Consider the following 27219-nt stretch of genomic DNA (forward strand, 5'->3'; position numbering starts at 1 on the left):
TCTCCAGGCAAGAACACTGGAGTGGATTGCCATTTCCTTCTCCAATGCATGAAAGTGAAAAAATAAAGTCAAGTCGCTCAGTCGTGTCTGACTCCTAGAGACCCCATGGACTGCAGCCCACCAGGCCCCTCCGTCCATTGGATTTTCCAGGCAAGAGTACTGGAGTGGGTTGCCATTGCCTTCTCCTAGTGAGTGCAAATACTCATTGTGGTAATAATGTGCATGTTCCTAGGAACTAATGATGGTGAGTATCTTTTCATGTGTTTGTTAGCCATTTGTGTATCTTCTTTGAAGAAATGTCTGTTCAAGTCCTCTGTCCTTTAAAAATTGTCTTTTTGTTAAGTTGTAAGAGTTCTTTACATATTATGGATACTAGATCTTTATCAGATATTTGATTTGCAAATATTTTCTCTCATTGTTAAAGTTGTCTTTTCACTTTCTTGGTAATGTCCCTTAAGACACATTCATTTTTAATTAAGTCCAGTTTATCTATTTTTTCTTTTGTTGCTTGTGATTTTGGTGACATATCTAAGAATCCATTGCCAAATCCAAGATCATGAAGATTTATCTGTTTTATCTTACAGAGTAAGTTTTACCTTTGACATTTAGACCTTTCGTTAATCTTTAGTTAATTTTTGCACATTAGTATGAAACTGTCTAATTTTTTTCTTTATTCTTTTGCATGTGAACATTCAATTGTCCTAGAACTATTTTTGAACCTATTATATTTTTGAAATGGAATTTAAGTATGAAACAAATAGATAAACTTAGTCTTTTCAAGCTTTCCTCCTTTGGGGCGTGTCAATGTTTTGCAGTCTCTTACATGACTTAGGAGTTTTAGAGGCACCTTCCTGTATCAGTCCTCTGTGCTAGCTGTGATTGAAGCATTGTCTCAGCATGCACAGTTCCTTCCATGCCAGGAAACCTCGGATGAGGCTGGGATCTTCTGATCTAGTATTTAACTGACCTGGTACACTATGCAGCTAAGAACCCCCTTCCTCCTCCAGTCTTGGGCATGATCTTTTTATTTTTCTTCAAACTCCAATCTCAGTGTAAGCTTGGACAATCAAAAGTCATGAAGCCATCCTACCAAGCCCAAATGAAGCAATGAAGCAGAAGATTTCTTCTGTGAATGGGGAAGGGAAAGGGGAAATGATAGGGAGAAACATAAACTAATGCCTCAAGAAATTATCCTGCTACACATGTATTGGGAACGTACTTACAAGAAATTCAAAAGTAAGTAAGATAGCCCCTACCCTCTTGAAACGAACAACGTAAGGACAAATACAGGCTAGGGAATTATAAGGAGCCAAGTTTCTGATAACACTTATTTCTACACTTAAATTTTGCATTTATCCTCACTTCAGTTCTCCGTCTGGTACACTGTGCCCCACATTTGTATGCTCAGTTCCGATCATTTTTAAGCAAACCTTGATTCAAATAGCAGTTACAGTCGTTTTAAAAAATTTGTTTATTTTTGGTCGCGCTGGGTCTTTGTTGCTGCATGAGGGCTTTCTCTAGTTGCAAGGAGGAGGGGCTACTCTTTGTTGCGGTACGTGGGCTTCTGATTGCAGCGGCTTCTCTTGTTGTGGAGCACGGGCTCTAGCACTCGAGCTTCAGTAGTTGTGGAGCACAGACTTCGTTGCCTTGCAGCATGTGAAATATTCCTGAACCAGGGTCATGTCCCCTGCATTGGCAGGTGGTTTCTTCTCCACTGTACCACCCGGGAAGTCCATAGTTAAAGTTTTGATGCCCTATCTGACTGGCTAAATTCTCAGTCATCCATTTGTATAGGGGATCCAGTCAAAGAGACACAGTTATGGCCTCCATAATGATGTTTGACTCATTACTCATCTGGATACCACTTTATCCCTCTTTCAGAACTAACGTGCTGCCCTGACCCCAACTGGGATTAGACACTGTGCTGAGTCTTCTCAGGCCTCCTGTGTAGAAATAGAACTTTGCACAGTTGCTTGCCCAGCCTAGGGTCCTGCTCCACAGCCTCTTTGTTTGATGATCAGCCATTGTCTGATTCCTGGATTCTCTAGCACTGTGTGCTACCCACCAGAATGGAAACTTAAGAAGTTACTAAAATTTGGTGTGTAATAATAAAGCCAGAAAGTTTTGAAATTAAAAAACTATAAAAAGGCCAAAGAACTCTTTATTATTTTTATTTATATAGATTTTTAACAACTGAAAATGTACACTGTTTTACCAATACAATTGACCCTTGAACAACACGAGATTGAACTGAATGGGTTCATTTTCATGCAAATTTTTAAAGTAAATATAGTACCTATATCTTCATTTTATAGGTCTTCAAATTAGCAAGTATGGGGGAAAGTTAGTGTTTGATAAGGGATCACAATATGTGTAATCAATATAACTAAAATGTGAGTCCTGATTCTATCCAAACCGACTGACTTACTTTGTTTACTTTAATGCTTGATATTTATTTTATATTTATTTGGGCCCTACTTTGTGAAACAATTACAAGAAGATGATTATTTAAATCATAATGATAGCTATGAGGGGGGAAAGCTATAAAAAGGCAAGCACGAACAGATTCTAAAGCTGATGCTGATGCTTTGTTCTAATTGAAGTATAGTTGACATACAATGTGATGTTAGTTTCAAGTCATAGCAAGACATATGTATCTATGTCTACTCTGTTTTAGATTATTTTCCCTTATAGGCTATTACAGAATATTGGGTAGAGTTCCCTGTGCTATATAGTAGGTCTTTGTTGATTATGTATTTTCTACATGGAAGTATCTATATGTTAAGCTCACACTTCTAAGTTATCCTTCCTTCTCTTTCCCCTTTGGTAACCTTAAGTTTGTTTTCTATGTCTATTGACCTATTTATTTTGTATATAAGTTCATTTGTACCATTTTTTTAAATATTCCACATGTAAGTGATATCATATGATGTTTGTCTTTCTCTGTCGGGCTTATTTCATCTAGTATGATCATCTATAGATCCAGCTATGTTGCTGCAAATGGTATAATTTTATTCTTTTTTATGGTGGAGTAGTGTTCTATTGGATCTATATGATTCCCCAGTGGCTCAGCAGTAAAGAATCTGCCTGCGATGCAGAAGCTGCAGGAAACTCATGTTTGATCCCTGCATGGGGAAGATTCCCCGGAGAAGGGCATGACAACCTACTCCAGTATTCTTGCCTGGAGAATCCCATGGACAGAGGAGGCAGGCAGGCTATAGTCCATGGGGTCACAAAGAGTCAGACACGAATGAAGCAGCTTAACACATGCACACACATATATGTGTGTATCTTCTTTATCCATTCATCTGTCAATAAACATTTAATTTTTTAAAAATATCTGTATATTTCATTAAGCTGTGAGGGTCTTAGCTGTGGCATGCAGCATCTTCAATCTTCTTTGCAGCCTGTGGACTCTAGCTGCAGCATGCAGAATCTAGTTCCCTGACCAAGGAGTGAACTTGGGTTCCCATGCATGGGGAGTATGGAGTCTTCACCATTAAACTACCAGCCAAGTCCCAACATTAAGTTTTTAAAAAATGAAAATAGAGCTACCATGCGGCTGCTGCTGCTGTTAAGTCATGTCAGTCGTGTCCAACTCTGTGAGACCTCACAGAAAGCGACCCACCAGGCTCCCTTCCCTGGGATTCTCCAGGCAAGCATGCTGGAGTGGGTTGCCATTTCCTTCTCCAGTGCATGAAAGTGAAAAGTAAAAGTGAGGTTGCTCAGTCGTGTCCGACTCTTCGAGACCCCATGCACTGTAGCCTACCAGGCTCCTCCGTCCATGGGATTTCCCAGGCAAGAATACTGGAGTGGGGTGCCATTGCCTTCTCCAAGAGCTACCATATGATCTTTCAATCCCACTCCTGGGCATATATCCGGAGAACACCATAATTCAAAAGTACCCCAATGTTCACTGCATTGCTATTTACAATAGCAAGACATTGAATCAACCTAAATGTCCAGCAACAGATGAATGGACCTTTATATCTAGACCCATGGCCTGTTTACAGATGAAGAAACTAAATTAAGGAGAGGTGAAGTACCTTGGCCAATATTCTGTGATTAATTAGTGACAGAATCAGTATAATCTTCCCTGTTCCATTTTTTTTTTATTTCTGTACCTTTCTCACTTCTTTCCTCTTTAATACGGTTATATTAAGAAGACAGACCCTTTAAAAGTAATGTATTAATGTTACTACACACTTGAATTCAGATATTTCTATTTAAAGTTGTTAACTTGAGATTTTAATAAAGCAGGATTATTAAAAAAAATGAGATTCATTAAACAAATTAAGAAATTGCTAATTAAATAGTTATTGTTAATTAAACAGTTATAGCTAATTAACTATTAACTGTAACCATTTAATGATGCTGAAGCTGAAGCTCCAATACTTTGGCCATGTGATACAAAGAGACGACTCACTGGAAAAGATTCTGATGCTGGGAAAGATTGAGCGAAAGAGGAGAAAGAGGCAATCGAGGATGAGATGGTTGGGTTGGATGGCATCACTGACTCAATGGACATGAATTTGAATAAACTCCAGGAGACAGCGGAGGACAGAGGAGCATGGTGTGCTGCAGTCCATGGGTTCGCAGAGTCAGACACAACTTAGCAACCAAACAATAACAAATAGCTGATTAAGTCATTTTAAAGAATACTCTACATAGGAAAACATTGACTTGACTACCAATCACTGATCATTAAGAAGGTTTTGATTGTTTTCTTTAAAATTGTTATTTATTTTCTGCTTGGAAGGTTAGGTTCATCTTTTGGTCTGTTCATTCTCTTGGTCTTAATTGTTTCCTAATATACCTGATAGCAGCTTTGTTCATAGTTTCATTTGTGCTACAATAATGGATGGCTGTTTTTCATTTTAACAAATATTTATTTATCTGACTGTACCAGGTGATAGTATACAGCCTTGACGTACTCCTTTTCCAATTTGGAATCAGTCTGTTGTTTCATGTCCAGTTCTAACTGTTGCTTCTTGACCTGCATACAGGTTTTGCAGGAGGCAGTTAAGGTGGTCTAGTTTTCCCATCTCTTTAAGAATTTTTCAGTTTGTTTTGATCCACACAGTCAAAGGCTTTAGCATAGTGAATGAAGCAGAAGTCGATTTTTTTTTTTTTTATTCTCTTGCTTTTTCTATGATCCAACAGATGTTGGCAATTTGATCTCTGGTTCCTCTGCCTTATCTAAATCCAACTTGTACATCTGGGAGTTTTTAGTTCACATACTGTTGAAGCCTAGATTGGAGGATTTTAAGTATGACCTTGCTACCATGTGAAATGAGCGCAATTGTATGGTAGTTTTTGAACCTTCTTTGGCATTTCCCTTTTTTGGGATTGGAATGAAAACTGACCTTTTCCAGTCCTGTGGCCATTGCTGTTTTCCAAATTTGCCTGCATACTGAGTGCAGCACTTTCACAGCATCATCTTTTAGGATGTGAAATAGCTCAACTGTAATTCCATCACCTCTAGCTTAGTTCATAGAAATGCTTCCTAAGGCCTACTTGACTTCACACTCCAGGATTTCTGGCTCTAGGTGAGTGATCACACCATCTTGGTTATCTGGGTCATTGAGATCTTTTTTTAATAGTTCTTCTGTATTCTTGCCACCTCTTCTTAATATCTTCTGCTTCTGTTAGGTCCTTGCCGTATCTATCATTCATTGTGCCCATCTTTGCATGAAATGTCCCCTTGGTATCTCCAATTTTCTTGAAGAGGTCTCTAGTCTTTCCCATTCTATTGGAAAAACAAAGGAGAAAGGGAAAGATATACCCAACTGAATGCACAGTTTCAGAGAACAGCACAGAGAGAAAAGAAAACCTTTTTAAATAACATTCATATATACAAATAACAACCAGTTTAGAAACTATAATAGATGAGAAAACTCCATTAACAACAGCAATAAAAAAGAAAAACTATTTCAGAATAAACTTATTAATAAAATATTCAAAACCCATATGAAGAAAATTATAAAACATCACCAAAAGACACAAACATAGCTTTGAACAAACAGAAAGACATCCTGTTTCTTGGTTAGGGTGTTTCAACATCATCAGTATGTCAGTTCTCCCTTAGTAAACGGTACAATTTCAAGAAAAATCCCAGTGAGCTTTGTATGAAAGTGGATAAGTTAATTCTAAAGTTCATATGGGAAAATAAACACACAAGAGTAACTGAGAAGAAAAGATTTAACCCTTTCAAATATTAAAACATACTATAATGCATCTATAATTAAAAGTGATGCCATTGACACATGAATAGATAGACCAATGGAATAGAATAGAAAATCCAGAAATGGAGCCAACTGTGTATAACAATCTAGCATTTGATACAAGTAGTAACTCTCATCACTGGGCAAACATTATATACTTTTTAAAAATAAATTATATTCAGAGAACTGGATAATGATTTGAAAAATAGGGGGAGGAGCCAAGATGGCGGAGGAGTAGGACGGGGAGAACACTTTCTCCCCCACAAATTCATCAAAAGAGCATTTAAACGTCGAGTAAATTCCACAAAACAACTTCTGAATGCCGGCAGAGGACATCAGGCACCCAGAAAAGCAACCCAACTCTTCGAAAGGAGGTAGGAAAAAATATTAAAAACAAAAAAAAAGAGACAAAAGAGGGAGGGACGGAGTTCCGTCCCGGGAAGGGAATCTTAAAAAGAGAGAAGTTTCCAAACATCAGGAAACCTTCTCACTGCCGAATCTGTGCCGAGCTTTGGAAGCACAGAGGGCAACATAACAGGGGGAAAAATAAATAAACAATTTAAAACTCGCAGATTGTGAGCCCTACGGTAACTCCCCCAGCAGAGAAGCAGCGCAGACGCCTGCATCCGCCATTAGCAAACCGGGGCTGGGCAGGGAGGCGCGGCGTGGGCTGCATCACTGAGAGTAAGAATCTGGCCTGAATACCCTGAGCGCTATCTGAGCGAAATAATTTGGGCTAGCAAACCAGACTGTGGGATACCTACCACGCGAAAAGCCAGCCCTAACCTAAGACCGCCAGGCCCGCGCACGGAACAAAGGACTGAACAGAGATAGCCGGCTGCAGACCTTCCCCCTCCGGTGACAGGCAGCCAGAGCCGGAAGGGGGCAATCGCAGCCCCAGAGAGACATTATCTATAAAATTGTAAGCAGGCTTCTTTGCTAACTAAAACTTCTTGGGGGTCTGGACGGTCAACATCTGCCTGAGAAGGTGCGCCGGTTTTACATCCAGATAACCGAGTGGCGGGGAGGCGATAAGTCGCAGCATTGGCGCTCGCCTGGGAAGAGCAAATTGGCGCTCGGACCTGGGAAGAGCACAAAACGCAGGCCCAACTGAGTCTGCGCCTCTGAGGACTACCCGAGTGCCTGAACCTGAGCGGCTTGGACCTGGGAGGTGCATGCAGCCCAGGGCCAGCCTCGGATTGTTCCCGGCGGAACAACCTAGAGTCCGAGCAGTGTGGACAGGGAGGCTACACGCGCCGTGAGCAGGGGCAGACCCAGGGTGGCTGAGGCATTGCGAGCCCACGCCAGTGTTATTTGTTTGCAGCATCCCTCCCTCCCTCCCCACAGCGCAACTGAACAAGTAAGCCTAAAAAAAAAAAAAAAAAAAAAGCGTCCTCCACCGTGCCCTTTGAGTCAGGGCGGAAACCAGATACTGAAGAGACTAGCAAACAGAAGAAGATATAACAGAGGGAAACGCCTTGGAAGCTACAGGCAATAGATCAAAACCCTGTGGTTACTACGGACTACATAGGAAGGGGCCTATAGATCTTGAGAAATATAAATCTGACCAAGGAACTAGCCAAAAATGAACTGAACCCACAACACCCAAAAAAAAAAAAAAAAAAAAAGTCCTAGATATATTTTTATTATTTTTACGATCATTCTTTCTTTTTTTTTAATTAAAAAAAATTTTTTTAAGTCCTCTATTGTTCCTTTAATTTTCACTTTTATAACCTATTACTTTGCAAAAAAAAAAAAAAAAAAGACCCTATTTTTTTTATTCTTCAGCAAACTTCATATATATATATTTTATAATTTTTTGACCTTGTTTTTTTTGTTTGTTTGTTTTTGTTTTTTTCTTCTTTTCTTTAACATTGTATTTTTGAAATTCCAAACTCTACTCTAGATTTTTAATTTTCACTTTTTGGTATATGTTATCAATTTTGTACCTATAGTTTTTTTTTATATATATAATTTCTGTGACTTTTTTTTTTTTTTCTTCTTCTCTGTTTCTTTCTCTTCTTCTTTTATATAACATTGTATATCTGAAATTCCAAACTTTACTCTAGATTTTTAATTTATGCTTTTTGGTATTTGATATCAATTTTGTACCTGTATTTTCTTTATAATTTTTGTGACATTGTTCATATTTGTTTGTTTGTTTTCTCTCTTTATTTTTCTTCTTCTTTTTTTTTTTTTTTAACATTATATTTTTGAAATTCCAAACTCTTCTCTAGATTTTTAATTTTTGCTTTCTGGTATTAGTTATCAATTTTGTACCTGTACTTTCTTTACAATTTTCGCGACCTTGTTTGTTTTTGTTTGTTCGTTTTTTCTCTCTTTCTTTTCCTTCTTCTTTTCTTTAACATCGTATTTTTGATTTGAAAAATACATCATCTTAAATCCATTTCCCACATCATACACCAGAATAAATTCCAAATGTAAAAAATAAATTACACAAGTACTGCAAGAAAACATAGACAAATTTCTCTTTAACCCAGGTATCAGAAAAGTTTTTCTAACTGACTAAAAATCCAAATGCAATGAAAGGAAAAAATTGATAAATATAAGTAATAACAATAAAACTTCAATATGTCCTAAAGACAGTATAAGCAAAGTCAAAAGACAATGGTAAACTACTGATAGAAAAAAATAAAAATATTTGCAACCTACATTCCAGTTAATAACATTCCTAATTTATAAATAGTGTATGTATAAAACTTGAGGGGAAAATGAACAAATGACAAAAACCAGACAGTTCACAAAAAGAGATAAAAAACTGGTCTTTGAACATGTTGAAAAATGTTTAATAAGAGAAATTGGAGTATAAAGAAAGCTGAGTGCCAAAGAATTGATGCTTTTGAACTGTGGTGCTGGAAAAGACTCTTGAGAGTCCCTTGGACTGCAAGGAGATCCAACCAGTCCATCCTAAAGGAAATCAGTCTTGAATATTCATTGGAAGGACTGATATTGAAGCTGAAACTCCAATACTTTGGCCACCTGATGTGAAAAGCTAACTCGTTTGAAAAGACTCTGATGCTGGGAAAGATTGAAGGCAGGAGGAGAAGTGGATGACAGAGGATGAAATGTTTGGATGGCATCACTGACTCAATGGGCATGAGTTTGAGTAAACTCAGGGAGTTGGTGATGGACAGGAAGGCCTGGCGTGCTGCAGTCCATGGGGTCGCAAAGAATCAGACATGACTGAGTGACTGAACTGAACTGAAAAGACATTATTTAGGGTACATTTCTTACCCATAACATTGGCAAAAATTAAAAAGCTCAGCAATGTTACTCTGTGGCAAGAATTCAAAAGCTTAACAAGGTTACCCTGTGGCAATACTATGAGGAAAATGTTCTCACATATTTGTCCCTCATACATCACCATAGGAATGAAAAAAAATAAGAGAAGTTTGGCATAATTATACATACATATAATTATACATGCAATTTGCCTCTTGCCCTACTTCTAGGGATTAAGAAATCAGAGGAAATAGATCCACTTCCAGAAATACAAAACTGTATATGCACAAAATTCTTTCTTGTAGAATTATTTGAAATTGCAAAATAATGGAAACTAAGAAGACTCTTGAGAGTCCCTTGGACTGCAAGGAGATCCAACCAGTCCATTCTAAAAGAGATCAGTTCTGGGTGTTCTTTGGAAGGAATGATGCTAAAGCTGAAACTCCAGTACTTTGGCCACCTCATGCGAAGAGTTGACTCATTGGAAAAGATTCTGATGCTGGGAGGGGTTGGGGGCAGGAGGAGAAGGGGACGACAGAGGATGAGATGGCTGTATGGCATCACCGACTCTATGGACATGAGTTTGAGTGAACTCTGGGAGTTGGTGATGGACAGGGAGGCCTGGCGTGCTGCAATTCATGGGGTCGCAAAGAGTCAGACACAACTGAGCGACTGAACTGAACTGAACCCAAGATTCAAGTGTAGGACATTGATTGAAGAATCTTTGGCATGGGCACACAATGAATTCTATGCAGCTGTAAACAATAATAATAATAATAATAGAAAAGATCTCTGTAAATTGAAATAGCATAATTTTAGATGATATGACAGTTTTAAAAAGTAGCGCGGCTTATATAGGATATTACCTTTTATGTGCAAAAGAGGAAAAGTAAGGATACATACATATATTTGCTTATCTTTACAAAAAGAAACACTGAAGGAGAAACCAGATAATAATGAAAGTGATAGCACACCAGAGTGGGAGGAAATAGGGTGGAAGGCATGTGAAGAAGCATCCCTTCTCTGAGGTTACCTCCATGAATAGAAGAGCCTGGTGGGCTACAGTCCATGGGGTTGCAAAGAATCAGACATGACTGAGTGACTGAGCACACACACAAAATATGCATATGGGGTGTGTGCATATGTAAGTGTATGTATTTAAGTATGTATGTTTATATTTTTAATTCTGTCCACTGCAAGGACCAAGAAGCAAAGACACTGGTAGCAATGATTACACCCAATATCCAAATCTTGGTCTTTAATACCGTTCTTTGCTAAGTTGAACCAGGGCTCCTCAAAGAAATGATTAACACCAGGGATGGAGCAAAGTGGGTATTAGATGAACCTGAAACATCTAGTTATGCCAGAAATAAGGAAGTGATACGACAAAAATCATGGAGGAAAGAATGTCACAAGAATACGACATCCATCTTGAATAGACTCCTTTTGGCCAAATCTGGAATAATTTGTGTGCCAAAGTAAGTAATGAATTGTAAGCCATTGAGGAAATAGAAATTAATGAGTTTGTACCTACAATAAATAAGCAAATAAAATTGCAGAGGAAAGAGCTCTTGATTATCGTTGCATATTGAGAGCCAACTGGTAAGTGTAGAGGAGTTAGCAAGTTGGAAAATGATCATTTTGCCATAATCACAGTAAAGATTTTATCAGGTAAGAATCACCAATGATGCTAAATCTAGGAGGAGACTTTCATAAGGAATAGGATATTTTCTTGATTCTAAATTATCTCCCCCATAGACCACCTATTAGTTATAATAGAGAAAAACAGTAATTTTAGAGTGAATAAATTAGAAACATCTTGACTGGGAAATCCAAATTAACATCACCAATGCTGGACAGATGGACAGTTCATGCTTCTGGTTGTGCTACTCTGAGAAGGATATAGCATCTCACATGCAGTATTCCGGTCTGCATAATATGAATCTAATTGTGAGGAAATATTAGAACAACCTGAAATGAGGAACACTTTTTAAAAAAGAGAAGAGGTACCGATTTGTCAAATATATAGTGTCATAAAGACTTCAGAAAAATCTTTTAGGAAAAAAAGTCTTTAGAAATATTCCAGATTAAAGAAGCCTCATGAGAGGTGACAATGAAAAGCAACAGCTGACCCTAAATGGGATTTTTTTAAATTGGGGAAGTAGGGGACTTTGTTAAGGACATCCAGTTCGGCTCAGTTTAGTCACTCAGTCGTGTCTGACTCTTTGCAACCCCATGAACTGCAGCACTCCAGGCTTCCCTGTCCATCACCAACTCCCAGAGCCTGCTCCAACTCATGTCCATTGAATTGGTGATGATATCCAACCATCTCATCCTCAGCCGCCCCCTTCTCCTCCTTCCTTCAGTCTTGCCCAGCATCAGGGTCTTATCCAAAGAGTCAGTTCTTAGCATCAGATGGCCAAATTTTTGGAGTTTCAGCTTCAGCGTCAGTCCTTTCAATGAATATTCAGTATTGATTTCCTTTAGGATGGACTGGTTGGATCTCCTTGTAGTCCAAGGGACTCTCAAGAGTATTCTCCAGCACCACAATTCAAAAGCATCAATTCTTTGGCACTCAACTTTCTTTATGGTCCAACTCAGTTAAGGACATTACTGAGTTAATAACTGACAAAATTGGAATACAATTGATAGATTAGAGTATTACATTGATGTTAAGTTCACTGAAGTCAGTAACTATACTATGACCATATTAGAGAATATCCACATTCTTGAACTTTTTAGGAGTAAAAGTCTGTAATTTTCAAGCAAAGGACCTTCAAATGGTTCAGGAAACACACACACACAAATGTAAAAGCAACATTTATATGGTTACAATAGACAAATCTGGATAAAGAGTATTTGAGTGTTTTGTTTGCAAGTTTAATTTTTTTTTATTCAATTTTAATTAAAAAAAAATTATACATGTGTTCCCCATCCTGAACCCTCCTCCCTCCTCCCTCCCCATACCATCCCTCTGGGTCGTCCCATTGCACCAGCCCCAAGCATCCAGCATCGTGCATTGAACCTGGACTGGCATCTCGTTTCATACATGACATTTCACATGTTTCAATGCCATTCTCCCAAATCTTCCCACCCTCTCCCTCTCCCACAGAGTCCATAAGCCTGTTCTATACATCAGTGTCTCTTTTGCTGTCTCGTATACAGGGTTATCGTTACCATCTTTCTAAATTCCATATATATGCGTTAGTATACTGTATTGGTGTTTGTCCTTCTGGCTTACTTCACTCTGTATAATAGGCTCCAGTTTCATCCACCTCATTAGAACTGATTCAAATGTATTCTTTTTAATGGCTGAGTAATACTCCATTGTGTATATGTACCACAGCTTTCTTATCCATTCATCTGCTGATGGACATCCAGGTTGTTTCCATGTCCTGGCTATTATAAACAGTGCTGCGATGAACATTGGGGTACACGTGTCTCTTTCCCTTCTGGTTTCCTCAGTGTGTATGCCCAGCAGTGGGATTGCTGGATCATAAGGCAGTTCTATTTCCAGTTTTTAAAGGAATCTCCACACTGTTCTCCATAGTGGCTGTACTAGTTTGCATTCCCACCAACAGTGTAAGAGGGTTCCCTTTTCTCCACACCCTCTCCAGCATTTATTATTTGTAGACTTTTGGATCGTAGCCATTCTGACTGGTGTGAAATGGTATCTCATAGTGGTTTTGATTTGCATTTCTCTGATAATGAGTGATGTTGAGCATCTTTTCATGTGTTTGTTAGCCATCTGTATGTCTTCTTTGGAGAAATGTCTATTTAGATCTTTGGCCCATTTTTTGATTGGGTCATTTATTTTTCTAGAGTTGAGCTGTAGGAGTTGCTTGTATATTTTTGAGATTAGTTGTTTGTCGGTTGCTTCATTTGCTATTATTTTCTCCCATTCTGAAGGCTGTCTTTTCACCTTGCTAATAGTTTCCTTTGATGTACAGAAGCTTTTAAGTTTAATTAGGTCCCATTTGTTTAGTTTTGCTTTTATTTCCAATATTCTGGGAGGTGGGTCATAGAGGATCCTGCTGTGATGTATGTCAGAGAGTGTTTTGCCTATGTTCTCCTCTAGGAGTTTTATAGTTTCTGGTCTTACATTGAGATCTTTAATCCATTTTGAGTTTATTTTTGTATATGGTGTTAGAAAGTGTTCTAGTTTCATTCTTTTACAAGTGGTTGACCAGATTTCCCAGCACCACTTGTTAAAGAGATTGTCTTTAATCCATTGTATATTCTTGCCTCCTTTGTCAAAGATAAGGTGTCCATATGTGCGTGGATTTATCTCTGGGCTTTCTATTTTGTTCCATTGATCTATATTTCTGTCTTTGTGCCAGTACCATACTGTCTTGATAACTGTGGCTTTGTAGTAGAGCCTGAAGTCAGGTAGGTTGATTCCTCCAGTTCCATTCTTCTTTCTCAAGATCACTTTGGCTATTCGAGGTTTTTTGTATTTCCATACAAATTGTGAAATTATTTGTTCTAGCTCTGTGAAGAATACTGTTGGTAGCTTGATAGGGATTGCATTGAATCTATAAATTGCTTTGGGTAGTATACTCATTTTCACTATATTGATTCTTCCAATCCATGAACATGGTATATTTCTCCATCTATTAGTGTCCTCTTTGATTTCTTTCACCAGTGTTTTGTAGTTTTCTATATATAGGTCTTTAGTTTCTTTAGGTAGATATATTCCTAAGTATTTTATTCTTTTTGTTGCAATGGTGAATGGAATTGTTTCCTTAATTTCTCTTTCTGTTTTCTCATTATTAGTGTATAGGAATGCAAGGGATTTCTCTGTGTTGATTTTATATCCTGCAACTTTACTATAATCATTGATTAGTTCTAGTAATTTTCTGGTGGAGTCTTTAGGGTTTTCTATGTAGAGGATCATGTCATCTGCAAATAGTGAGAGTTTTACTTCTTCTTTTCCAATTTGGATTCCTTTTATTTCTTTTTCTGCTCTGATTGCTGTGGCCAAAACTTCCAAAACTATGTTGAATAGTAATGGTGAAAGTGGGCACCCTTGTCTTGTTCCTGACTTTAGAGGAAATGCTTTCAATTTTTCACCATTGAGGATAATGTTTGCTGTGGGTTTGTCATATATAGCTTTTATTATGTTGAGGTATGTTCCTTCTATTCCTGCTTTCTGGAGAGTTTTTATCATAAATGGGTGTTGAATTTTGTCAAAGGCTTTCTCTGCATCTATTGAGATAATCATATGGTTTTTATTTTTCAATTTGTTAATGTGGTGTATTACATTGATTGATTTGCAGATATTGAAGAATCCTTGCATCCCTGGTATAAAGCCCACTTGGTCATGGTGTATGATCTTTTTAATGTGTTGTTGGATTCTGATTGCTAGAATTTTGTTTAGGATTTTTGCATCTATGTTCATCAGTGATATTGGCCTGTAGTTTTCTTTTTTTGTGGGATCTTTGTCAGGTTTTGGTATTAGGGTGATGGTGGCCTCATAGAATGAGTTTGGAAGTTTACCTTCCTCTGCAATTTTCTGGAAGAGTTTGAGCAGGATAGGTGTTAGCTCTTCTCTAAATTTTTGGTAGAATTCAGCTGTGAAGCCGTCTGGACCTGGGCTCTTGTTTGCTGGAAGATTTTTGATTACAGTTTCAATTTCCATGCTTGTGATGGGTCTGTTAAGGTTTTCTATTTCTTCCTGGTCGAGTTTTGGAAAGTTGTACTTTTCTAAGAATTTGTCCATTTCTTCCTCGTTGTCCATTTTATTGGCATATAATTGTTGATAATAGTCTCTTATGATCCTTTGTATTTCTGTGTTGTCTGTTGTGATCTCTCCATTTTCGTTTCTAATTTTATTGATTTGATTTTTCTCCCTTTGTTTCTTGATGAGTCTGGCTAATGGTTTATCAATTTTATTTATCCTTTCAAAGAACCAGCTTTTGGCTTTGTTGATTTTTGCTATGGTCTCTTTTGTTTCTTTTGCATTTATTTCTGCTCTAATTTTTAAGATTTCTTTCCTTCTACTAACCCTGGGGTTCTTCATTTCTTCCTTTTCTAGTTGCTTTAGGTGTAGAGTTAGGTTATTTATTTGACTTTTTTCTTGTTTCTTGAGGTGTGCCTGTATTGCTATGAACTTTCCCCTTAGGACTGCTTTTACTGTGTCCCACAGGTTTTGGGTTGTTGTGTTTTCATTTTCATTCGTTTCTATGCAAATTTTGATTTCTTTTTTGATTTCTTCTGTGATTTGTTGGTTATTCAGCAGGGTGTTGTTCATCCTCCATATGTTGGAATTTTTAATAGTTTTTCTCCTGTAATTGAGATCTAATCTTACTGCATTGTGGTCAGAAAAGATGCTTGGAATGATTTCTATTTTTTTGAATTTACCAAGGCTAGCTTTATGGCCCAGGATGTGATCTATCCTGGAGAAGGTTCCATGTGCGCTTGAGAAAAAGGTGAAGTTCATTGTTTTGGGATGAAATGTCCTATAGATATCAATTAGGTCTAACTGGTCTATTGTATTGTTTAAAGTTTGTGTTTCCTTGTTAATTTTCTGTTTAGTTGATCTATCCATAGGTGTGAGTGGGGTATTAAAGTCTCCCACTATTATTGTGTTATTGTTAATTTCTCCTTTCATACTTGTTAGCATTTGTCTTACATACTGCGGTGCTCCCGTGTTGGGTGCATATATATTTATAATTGTTATATCTTCTTCTTGGATTGATCCTTTGATCATTATGTAGTAACCTTCTTTGTCTCTTTTCACAGCCTTTGTTTTAAAGTCTATTTTATCTGATATGAGTATTGCTACTCCTGCTTTCTTTTGGTCCCTATTTGCATGGAAAATCTTTTTCCAGCCCTTCACTTTCAGTCTGTATGTGTCCCCTGTTTTGAGGTGGGTCTCCTGTAGACAACATATGTAGGGGTCTTGTTTTTGTATCCATTCAGCCAGTCTTTGTCTTTTGGTTGGGGCATTCAACCCATTTACGTTTAAGGTAATTACTGATAAGTATGATCCCGTTGCCATTTACTTTATTGTTTGGGGTTCGAATTTATACACCATTTTTGTGTTTCCTGTCTAGAGAATATCCTTTAGTATTTGTTGGAGAGCTGGTTTGGTGGTGCAGAATTCTCTCAGCTTTTGCTTGTCTGAGAAGCTTTTGATTTCTCCTTCATACTTGAATGAAATCCTTGCTGGGTACAATAATCTGGGCTGTAGGTTATTTTCTTTCATCATTTTAAGTATGTCTTGCCATTCCCTCCTGGCTTGAAGAGTTTCTATTGAAAGATCAGCTGTTATCCTTATGGGAATTCCCTTGTGTGTTATTTGTTGTTTTTCCCTAGCTGCTTTTAATATTTGTTCTTTGTGTTTGATCTTTGTTAATTTGATTAATATGTGTCTTGGGGTGTTTCGCCTTGGGTTTATCCTGTTTGGGATTCTCTGGGTTTCTTGGACTTGGGTGATTATTTCCTTCCCCAGTTTAGGGAAGTTTTCAACTATTATCTCCTCAAGTATTTTCTCATGGTCTTTCTTTTTGTCTTCTTCTTCTGGAACCCCTATGATTCGAATGTTGTAGTGTTTAATATTGTCCTGGAGGTCTCTGAGATTGTCCTCATTTCTTTTAATTCGTTTTTCTTTTATTCTCTCTGATTCATTTATTTCTACCATTCTATCTTCTAATTCACTAATCCTATCTTCTGCCTCTGTTATTCTACTATTTGTTGCCTCCAGAGTGTTTTTAATTTCATTTATTACATTATTCATTATATATTGACTCTTTTTTATTTCTTCTAGGTCCTTGTTAAACCTTTCTTGCATCTTCTCAATCCTTGTCTCCAAGCTATTTATCTGTGATTCCATTTTAATTTCAAGATTTTGGATCAATTTCACTATCATTATTCGGAATTCTTTATCAGGTAGATTCCCTATCTCTTCCTCTTTTGTTTGGTTTGGTGGGCATTTATCCTGTTCCTTTATCTGCTGGCTATTCCTCTGTCTCTTCATCTTGTTTAAATTGCTGAGTTTGGGGTGTCCTTTCTGTATTCTGGCAGTTTGTGGAGTTCTCTTTATTGTGGCTTTTCCTCGCTGTGTGTGGGTTTGTACAGGTGGCTTGTCAAGGTTTCCTGGTTAGGGAAGCTTGTGTTTGTGTATTGATGGGTGGAGCTGTATTTCTTCTCTTTGTTCAGTCGCGCTGTGGGGAGGGAGGGAGGGATGCTGCAAACAAATAACACTGGCGTGCGCTCGCAGTGCCTCAGCCACACTGGGTCTGCCCCCGCTCACGGCTCGTGTAGCCTCCCTGCCCACACTGCTCGGGCTCTAGGTTGTTCCGCCGGGAACAATCCGAGGCTGGCCCTGGGTTGCATGTACCTCCCAGGTCCAAGCCACTCAGGTTCAGGCACTCGGGTAATCCTCAGAGGCGCAGACTCAGTTGGGCCTGAGTATTGTGCTCTTCCCAGGTCCGAGCAGCTCAAGTGATGAGGTGTTTGGCGAGCGCCAATGCTGCGACTTATCGCCTCCCCGCCACTCGGTTATCTGGGTGTAAAACCGGCGCACCTTCTCAGGCAGATGTTAACCGTCCAGACCCCCAAAAAGTTTTAGTTAGCAAAGAAGCCTGCTTACAGTTTTATAGATAATGTCTCTCTGGGACTGCGATTGCCCCCTTCCGGCTCTGGCTGCCTGTCACTGGAGGGGGAAGGTCTGCAGCCGGCTAACTCTGTTCAATTCTTTGTTCCGTGCGCGGGCCTGGCGGTGTCTTAGGTTGGGGCTGGCTTTTCGCGTGGTAGATATCCCACAGTCTGGTTTGCTAGCCCAAATTATTTCGCTCAGATAGTGCTCAGGGTATTCAGGCCAGATTCTTACTCTAAGCGATGCAGCCCGCGCTGCGCCTCCCTGCCCAGCCCCCACTTGCTAATGGCGCATGCAGGCGTCTGCGCTGCTTCTCCGCTGGGGGAGTTACCATAGGACTCGCAATCTTCGAGTTTTAATTGTTTATTTATTTTTTCTTCCTGTTATGTTGCCCTCTGTGCTTCCAAAGCTCGGCACAGATTCGGCAGTGAGAAGGTTTCCTGGTGTTTGGAAACTTCTCTCTTTTTAAGACTCCCTTCCCGGGACGGAACTCCGTCCCTCCCTCTTTTGTCTCTTTTTTTGTATTTTATATTTTTTCCTACCTCCTTTCGAAGAGTTGGATTGCTTTTCTGGGTGCCTGATGTCCTCTGCCGGCATTCAGAAGTTGTTTTGTGGAATTTACTCGACGTTTAAATGCTCTTTTGATGAATTTGTGGGGGAGAAAGTGTTCTCCCCGTCCTACTCCTCCTCCATCTTGGCTCGCAAGTTTAATTTTTGCTACTATTCATAAGTTTGAAATTATTTGTTAAAAGAAGTTTTTAAAAAGAGGAAATTTAAAGAATAATTTGAGAATATCCATAGCAACCTTGTTCATAACATCCTAAAACTGGAATCCCCTGTGCCCATCGACAAGAGAATGAGTAAATAGACTGCAATATAGCCAAATCATGAACCTCAGCAGGGAAAAGGAAGAACTACTGATAAGCACAGCGATATGAATATCCAAAATGCTGGATGAAGGAAGATACATGCACACACACACGCGCACACACACACATGCGCTACTTGAGTCCGTGAATATGAAGTGCAATAACAAGCAAGATAACAAAAGCAATAACAAAAATACATGTATGAAAGAAGTCAGAAAATGGTTGTATTTGGAAGTGGGGTAAAATCGACAAGAAGGAGCATGAAGAAGCTTTCTGGGGTGACAACATATTCTCCATTTTGTTTGGGGTGGTGGTTTCATGGGTGTTTACAAATATCAAAACTCATCAAATTGAACACTTAAGATCTGTGCCTTTTGTGGTCTGTAAATGGTAATTCCAACTAAGTGAATAAATATGAATGAATAAGCAAACAAATTAATTGTTGTTTTTTAAAGGAAGATAACGTAAGGTAAATTTCAGGTTGAAAGAGAAGTTAAATATCCCTGGAATTTGTTCCAGTACTAAGAGCATTAGGTACTGAAAAAGACCTGGTTTTTCTAAAAATAAGAAAGGGAGATAATTCATCTCAAGAAGACCCAGGGTATCTGAAAATATGGAAGGGAAATAATTTGTCTTAACCTTCCCTCAAACAACCTTTAGAATATTTAAGAATTCCCTGTGGGATCTATGGCTAATTTCAAAACATAACTTAACCAGTTTGTTAACCTCAAACAATGCATATATTGCTAAACTTGGGAGGATGTCCTGATTTTGCCACTGGGTTGTTTTTTTTTTTTTTTGTACATATAAAGAATGGCATGTCTTCATAGGGGCCTGTTAGGGCATCTTCTCTTGGTTAGCCCACGCTTGTCACCAACCAAGGCTGCAACTACATGTGTAGCTGAGTTCCACCAGTCCAGATATCTGTCTTTAAGCTGTACAAAAAGGAATTCATTTTATTCAAATAACTAAAGGGATTAGTTCGCAAAAACTAAACTGCAAAATGGACATAATGTTGAATATCTACACCATTTTTCAAGCACTCACAGCTATAATCATACACAAAGATTTTTTACAACCCTGCATGACATAACACAGAAAATAAGAATCACCCCCTTCTAGCACATGACTGCCCCTTTATCTACAGCTACAGAAGCTGAGGCCAAAACGTTCTACTTAACACCTCATCGTTGTTTTACTGGTAGTCCGTTTCGTCAGCTCAGATCAGATCAGATCAGTCGCTCAGTCGCATCCGATTCTTTTCGACCCCATGAACCGCAGCACGCCAGGCCCCCCTGTCCATCACCAACTCCCGGAGTTTACTCAAACTCATGTCCATCGAGTCGGTTATGCCATCCAGCCATCTCATCCTCTGTCATCCCCTTCTCCTCCTGCCCCCAGTCCCTCCCAGCATCAGAGTCTTTTCCAATGAGTCAACTCTTTGCATGAGGTGGCCAAAGTACTGGAGTTTCAGCTTTAGCATCATTCCTTCCAAAGAAATCCCAGGGCTGATCTCCTTCAGAATGGACTGCTTGGATCTCCTTGCAGTCCAAGAGACTCTCAAGAGTCTTCTCCAACACCACAGTTCAAAAGCATCAATTCTTCGGCGCTCAGCCTTCTTCACAGTCCAACTCTCACATCCATACATGACAATAGGAAAAACCATAGCCTTGACTAGACGAACCTTTGTTGGCAAAGTAACGTCTATGCTATCTAGGTTGGTCATAACTTTCCTTCCAAGGAGTAAGCGTCTTTTAATTTCATAGCTGCAGTCACCATCTGCAGTGATTTTGAAGCCCAGAAAAATAAAGTCAGCCACTGTTTCCACTGTTTCCCCATCTATTTCCCATGAAGTAGTGGGACCGGATGCCATGATCTTCGTTTTCTGAATGTTGAGCTTTAAGCCAACTTTTTCACTCTCCACTTTCACTTTCATCAAGAGGCTTTTGAGTTCCTCTTCACTTTCTGCCATAAGGGTGGTGTCATCTGCATATCTGAGGTTATTGATATTTCTCCCAGCAATCTTGATTCCAGCTTGTGTTTCTTCCAGTCCAGCGTTTCTCATGATGTACTCTGCATATAAGTTAAATAAACAGGGTGACAATATACAGCCTTGACGAACTCCTTTTCCTATTTGGAACCAGTCTGTTGTTCCATATCCAGTTCTAACTGTTGCTTCCTGACCTGCATACAGATTTCTCAAGAGGCAGATCAGGTGGTCTGGTATTCCCATCTCTTTCAGAATTTTCCACAGTTTATTGTGATCCACACAGTCAAAGGCTTTGGCATAGTCAATAAAGCAGAAATAGATGTTTTTCTGGAACTCTCTTGCTTTTTCCATGATCCAGCGGATGTTGGCAATTTGGTCTCTGGTTCCTCTGCCTTTTCTAAAACCAGCTTGAACATCTGGAAGTTCACGGTTCACATATTGCTGAAGCCTGGCTTGGAGAATTTTGAGCATTATTTTACTAGCGTGTGAGATGAGTGCAATTGTGCTGTAGTTTGAGCATTCTTTGGCATTGCCTTTCTTTGGGATTGGAATGAAAACTGACCTTTTCCAGTCCTGTGGCCACTGCTGAGTTTTCCAAATTTGCTGGCATATTGAGTGCAGCACTTTCACAGCATCATCTTTCAGGATTTGGAATAGCTCACCTGGAATTCCATCACCTCCACTAGCTTTGTTTGTAGTGATGCTTTCTAAGGCCCACTTGACTTCACATTCCAGGATGTCTGGCTCTAGGTCAGTGATCACACCATCATGATTATCTGGGTCGTGAAGATCTTTTTTGTACAGTTCTTCTGTGTATTCTTGCCATCTCTTCTTAATATCTTCTGCTTCTGTTAGGTCCATACCATTTCTGTCCTTTATCAAGCTCATCTTTGCATGAAATGTTCCTTTGGTATCTCTGATTTTCTTGAAGAGATCTCTAGTCTTTCCCATTCTGTTGTTTTCCTCTATTTCTTTGCATTGATCACTGAAGAAGGCTTTCTTATCTCTTCTTGCTATTCCTTGGAACTCTGCATTCAGATGTTTATATCTTTCCTTTTCTCCTTTGCTTTTTGCTTCTCTTCTTTTCACAGCTATTTGTAAGGCCTCCCCAGACAGCCATTTTGCTTTTTTGCATTTCTTTTCCATGGGAATGGTCTTGATCCCTGTCTCCTGTACAATGTCACGAACCTCATTCTATAGTTCATCTGGCACTCTATCTATCAGATCTAGGCCCTTAAATCTATTTATCACTTCCACTGTATAATCATAAGGGATTTGATTTAGGTCATACCTGAATGGTCTAGTGGTTTTCCCTACTTTCTTCAATTTAAGTCTGAATTTGGCAATAAGGAGTTCATGGTCTGAGCCACAGTCAGCTCCTGGTCTTGTTTTTGCTGACTGTATAGAGCTTCTCCATCTTTGGCTGCAAAGAATATAATCAATCTGATTTCGGTGTTCACCATCTGGTGATGTCCATGTATAGAGTCTTCTCTTGTGTTGTTGGAAGAGGGTGTTTGTTATGACCAGTGCATTTTCTTGGCAAAACTCTATTAGTCTTTGCCCTGCTTCATTCCGTATTCCAAGGCCAAATTTGCCTGTTACTCCAGGTGTTTCTTGACTTCCTACTTTTGCATTCCAGTCCCCTATAATGAAAAGGACATCTCTTTTGGGTGTTAGTTCTAAAAGGTCTTGTTGGTCTTCATAGAACCATTCAACTTCAGCTTTTTCAGTGTTACTGGTTGGGGCATAGACTTGGATTACTGTGATATTGAATGTTTTGCCTTGGAAATGAACAGAGATCATTCTGTCATTTTTGAGATTGCATCCAAGTACTGCATTTCGGACTCTTTTGTTGACCATGATGGCCACTCCATTTCTTCTGAAGTCTTCCTGCCCACAGTAGTAGATATAATGGTCATCTGAGTTAAATTCACCCATTCCAGTCCATTTTTGCTCGCTGATTCCTAACATGTCGATGTTCACTCTTGCCATCTCTTGTTTGACCACTTCCTATTTGCCTTGATTCATGGACCTGACATTCCAGGTTCCTATGCAATATTGCTCTTTACAGCATCAGACCTTGCTTCTATCACCAGTCACATCCACAGCTGGGTATTCTTTTTGCTTTGGCTCCATCCCTTCATTCTTTCTGGAGTTATTTCTCCACTGATCCCCAGTAGCGTATTGGGCACCTACTGACCTGGGGAGTTTCTCTTTCAGTATCCTATCATTTTGCCTTTTCATATTGTTCATGGGGTTCTCAAGGCAAGAATATGAAGTGGTTTGCCATTCCCTTCTCCAGTGGACCACATTCTGTCAAACCTCTCCACTATGACCCACCAGTCTTGGGTTGCCCCACGGACATGGCTTAGTTTCATTGAGTTAGACAAGGCTGTGGTCCTAGTGTGATTAGATTGACTAGTTTTCTGTGAGTATGGTTTCAGTGTGTTTGCCCTCTGCTGCCCTCTTGCAACACCTACCCTCTTACTTGGGTTTCTCTTACCTTGGGCATGGGGTATCTCTTCACGGCTGCTCCAGCAAAGCGCAGCCATTGCTCCTTACCTTGTACCAGGGGTATCTCCTCACTGCCGCCCTTCCTGACCTTCAATGCGGGATAGCTCCTCTAGGCCCTCCTGCGCCTGTGCAGCCACGGCTCCCTGGACGTGGGATTGGTCCACCAGGCCACCGCCCCTGACCTCGGGCATGGGGGCGTGGGGTAGGTCCTCCCAGCCGCCGCCCCTGACCTCGGACGCTGGGTAACTCCTCTCGTCCCGGCCCCTGGCCTGGGGCGTGGGTTGCTCCTCCCGGCTGCCACCCCTGACCTCGGACGCTGGGGAGCTCCTCTCGGCCGTTCCTGCGCTGTCGCAGTCTGGTACTCTCGGCGGCTGCCGCTGACCTCGGACGTGGGGTAACTCCTCTTGGCCGCCGCCCCTGGGGCATGGGAGTCCTCCCGGCTTCTGCCCCTGACCTCGGACGTCGGGTGGCTCCTCTTGGCCGTCCGTTTCATACTCACCCATATTTGGGTTGCAGGTTGATCTGAGCACATGCCTTTGAACTAAACACCAGGAAGTAAAAAGAAAAATGATCTGGGAGTTTTGAGTCTGAGTTCCACCTCAAGTTAGTCATAACAAAACTTATGTGGCCTTAATCTCTGATTCTCAGCTTTCTCATATGTGAAATAGGTTATTCTGAGGATGGGGCTTGGAACCATAACCTACTGGGCCAAATAAGGACCTACCAATAGGGATAAAGAAACTACAGATGTCAACAAGATCTTACATGTTCACAAATGCAAACAACTAGGGGAGAATTGTTTTTCACATTATACCTTTCTTTTCCATTAAACAAAAATGTGTGTGTATTGTATACATTATAAAAATACAAAAAAATATATAAAATAGAGAAGTTTTGGACAACTTGATTTCTAAATTCTTTATTATATAAAATGTTTATCATTTTACCAGAAGGTTTTACAGCAGGGGGAAAGAATGTATGAAAAATACATTATACAACTGCATGGGGATAGGAGAAGAGCTGGTCTAAGTGATTTGGGAAAAGAGTGTTTTTTACCGGAAACTGTAAGACTAAAGACAAAAAGAACTGATGAAAACACTGATGTGTTTTACTTGGTAAATGTGTGGCACACAAGAGTACGGTTTAGCAATTCTGATACTGGTTCTGATACAATTCTGATTCAAGTATACTAGGGGTAAACAGAACCAAGTAAATGGTAAATAATGGAAATCATGGTTTTCATTGCCAGAGAAAGCAAGTTACAAATAAGCAGAGAAGGAAAGGCTAGAATGAACCCTGTGGAATTTGGTGAGTCAAAGATATCAGCATAAACTTATATACATAGATAGGTAGATAGATAGAAATGATACAGAAATAAGAAGAGCTTCATTGACCAAACTTGGAGGAATTTGAGCAATAAAATCAATAGAAATATTGTTGGGCTATAACTTAAAGAATAAAATAAATATCTATTCCATACTGATATAAGTAATTGATAAAAATGGAGAAGAGAAAACTCTTCCTTATAGAAAAATTCCAAAATTCCAAATAATAAATGTAGAAGGAATGAGGGCAATAGAAAAATCACTATTTGAACACCACAGTAATAATTACTGTGGGCAAGATTCAAGGATGTATGCTAAAACTAGTAAGTGAAGATTTAAGGAGAAGCAGAATAGTTGCAAAGCCTCAATGTATCTTCCCCCTAGAATTTATTAAATGCTTTAGTGGTTTTAATATATGTCCACACATTCTTTAATATGCCTCCCTCCAGAAGATGTCATTTATTTCCCCAGATCTTGCGTGTCCACTGGACTTCGACTTCTGATGAATATAACATGGAAACAGGAAAAATGACAGTGCAGAAACCCAGCAGACACCACGTAACCAAGTGATCACCGGTAATGAGTTGATTAGTACATGTTGATATCACGAATCTTTGATATGATGCAATGAGAAGGGTGCTTTTTTGTGTGGTATTCTTAAAAAAACCCACAACCTCAGTCTACTCATGAGGAAACATTAGACAAACTCAAATTGAGGGACCTCTACAAAATATCTGGTCAGTGCTCTTCAAAAGTGTCAAGTTCATGAAACACAAGGAAAGACTCATCCCAGGTTGGAGGAGACTAAAGAGATATGGTGACTAAATGCAGTGTGGAATCCCACTGAATACAGGAGCAGAAAAAGCATAAGTGAGGAAAGTGGTGGAACTCAAACACAATCTGTGATTTTGATAATAATGCTGCACAAAAGTTGATTTCTCAGGCTTTGATAAATACAACACAAATGTAATAACAGGAGGGGAAGATAGATAAAACATGCAAGAATTCTCTGTACTGTCTTTGTAACTTATCTCCGCACTGTGTACCTTGTCTTTGTACTATCTTTGTACTATCTCTAAATCTAAATTGTTTCAAAATTAAAAGTTAAAAAAAATGCCATGACAAAATGCATTCAGTGTTGATATAAAAATATGCACATTGAATCAGGTTCTGTATCTATTGTTGAACCCAGAACTCATAAAAGAAACTAGCATTTTAAAAAATCCTGAAAAAGATATTAAATGTAAAGAAATAAAGGCCACTATATCTTTTTTTTCCCTTGGAATACCAGCCAACTACATCTCGGACTCATCAACAAAACCTGTGCACATACCTTACATGTCATGGAATTCATTATTTTGTCATTGCTTGCTTTTCATATCGCTCAAAGAACCTCAGGAGTCCATCAAGTCCCAGGCTGGGGAATCATTTCATTCCTATCCAGACCAATAGACCCATAGAAAAACATAAGCATTAGTACAAAGTGATTTAATGCCATTTTCAGTTGCTGTTGTTTTTTCAGAGATAGAAATGTATAATGCTATATTCACGTGCATATAAAATTAAGAAGGGTTTACATGAATCTGTTCTACTATAAAGGTAGAAAAAGGTAGGAAAAAAAGACAAACTTCTATCCACACTAGGAAGTACATAGAGTGAGAAGGAAAGGAGAGAGGAAGAGAGATGAGGAGGAGTTGCCTGCTACCCCAAGGCAGGCACTGACTTCATGGCTGAACATCTTGTGGTGCCCTAGAGAGTGAGGTTGCATGAGAAGGCAACCCTTGAGAATAACTGCAGTCAGTGTCCTGGTAAAGGAAGACTGTTAAAGTCCACCATCAAGATTCTGTTGTCAGGTCTGAGAGTTAAAAAGGGGAGTGAAGTGAAAGTCGCTCAGTCGTGTCTGACTCCTTGTGACCCCATGAACTATACAGTCCATGGAATTCTCTAGGCCATAATACTGGAGTGGGCAACCTTTCCCTTCTTCAGGGGATCTTCCCAGGCCAGGAATCGAATCCAGGTCTCCCGCATTGCAGGTGGATTCTTTACCAACTGAGCCACAAGGGAAGTCTAAGAATACTGGAGTGGGTAGCCTATCTCTTTTCCAGCAGATCTTCCCTACTCAGGAATCGAACCAGTGTCTCCTGCATTGCAGGTGGATTCTTTACCAACTGAGCTATCAGAGAAAGACTGAATGATTATTGGAGCTTTCACTTATAGGCACATAGCTCATTTTATTTACTTTTAAGGAAACTAAAGCCTTCCAGTGTTCTTGCCTGGAGAATCCCAGGGATGGGGGAGCCTGGTGGGCTGCCATCTATGGGGTCGCACAGAGTCGGACACGACTGACGCAACTTAGCGGCAGCAGCAGGGACATTAAGGATACTTGCCAAATATCACATGGTAACTGGGGAAGCCAAATTGGAACTTAGTTTATGTGACCTCAGAGTTTGAG

The 27219-nt window shown here is 39.4% G+C and overlaps 2 long non-coding RNA genes across 2 annotated transcripts in view; one reads left to right on the plus strand and one right to left on the minus strand.

The window, feature by feature from the left end:
• Positions 1 to 2155: 2155 nt before the first annotated feature.
• LOC132344875 (uncharacterized) lies at positions 2156 to 7873 on the minus strand. Its single transcript, XR_009493916.1, has 2 exons — positions 6989 to 7873; positions 2156 to 5749 (listed from the first exon to the last, which is right to left on the minus strand). It is a non-coding gene; the product is annotated as an uncharacterized lncRNA (long non-coding RNA).
• The window catches only part of LOC132344874 (uncharacterized), a 34712-nt gene continuing 13916 nt past the window's right edge, over positions 6424 to 27219 (plus strand). Inside the window, exons 1-2 of the long non-coding RNA XR_009493915.1 lie at positions 6424 to 6598; positions 25239 to 25343. This is a non-coding gene — a long non-coding RNA (uncharacterized lncRNA). The remainder of the gene's footprint in view (positions 6599 to 25238; positions 25344 to 27219) is intronic.

The sequence above is a fragment of the Bos taurus genome, chromosome 3 (genome assembly GCF_002263795.3).
Source record: "Bos taurus isolate L1 Dominette 01449 registration number 42190680 breed Hereford chromosome 3, ARS-UCD2.0, whole genome shotgun sequence".
In the NCBI taxonomy this organism is placed as follows: Eukaryota; Metazoa; Chordata; class Mammalia; order Artiodactyla; family Bovidae; genus Bos; species Bos taurus.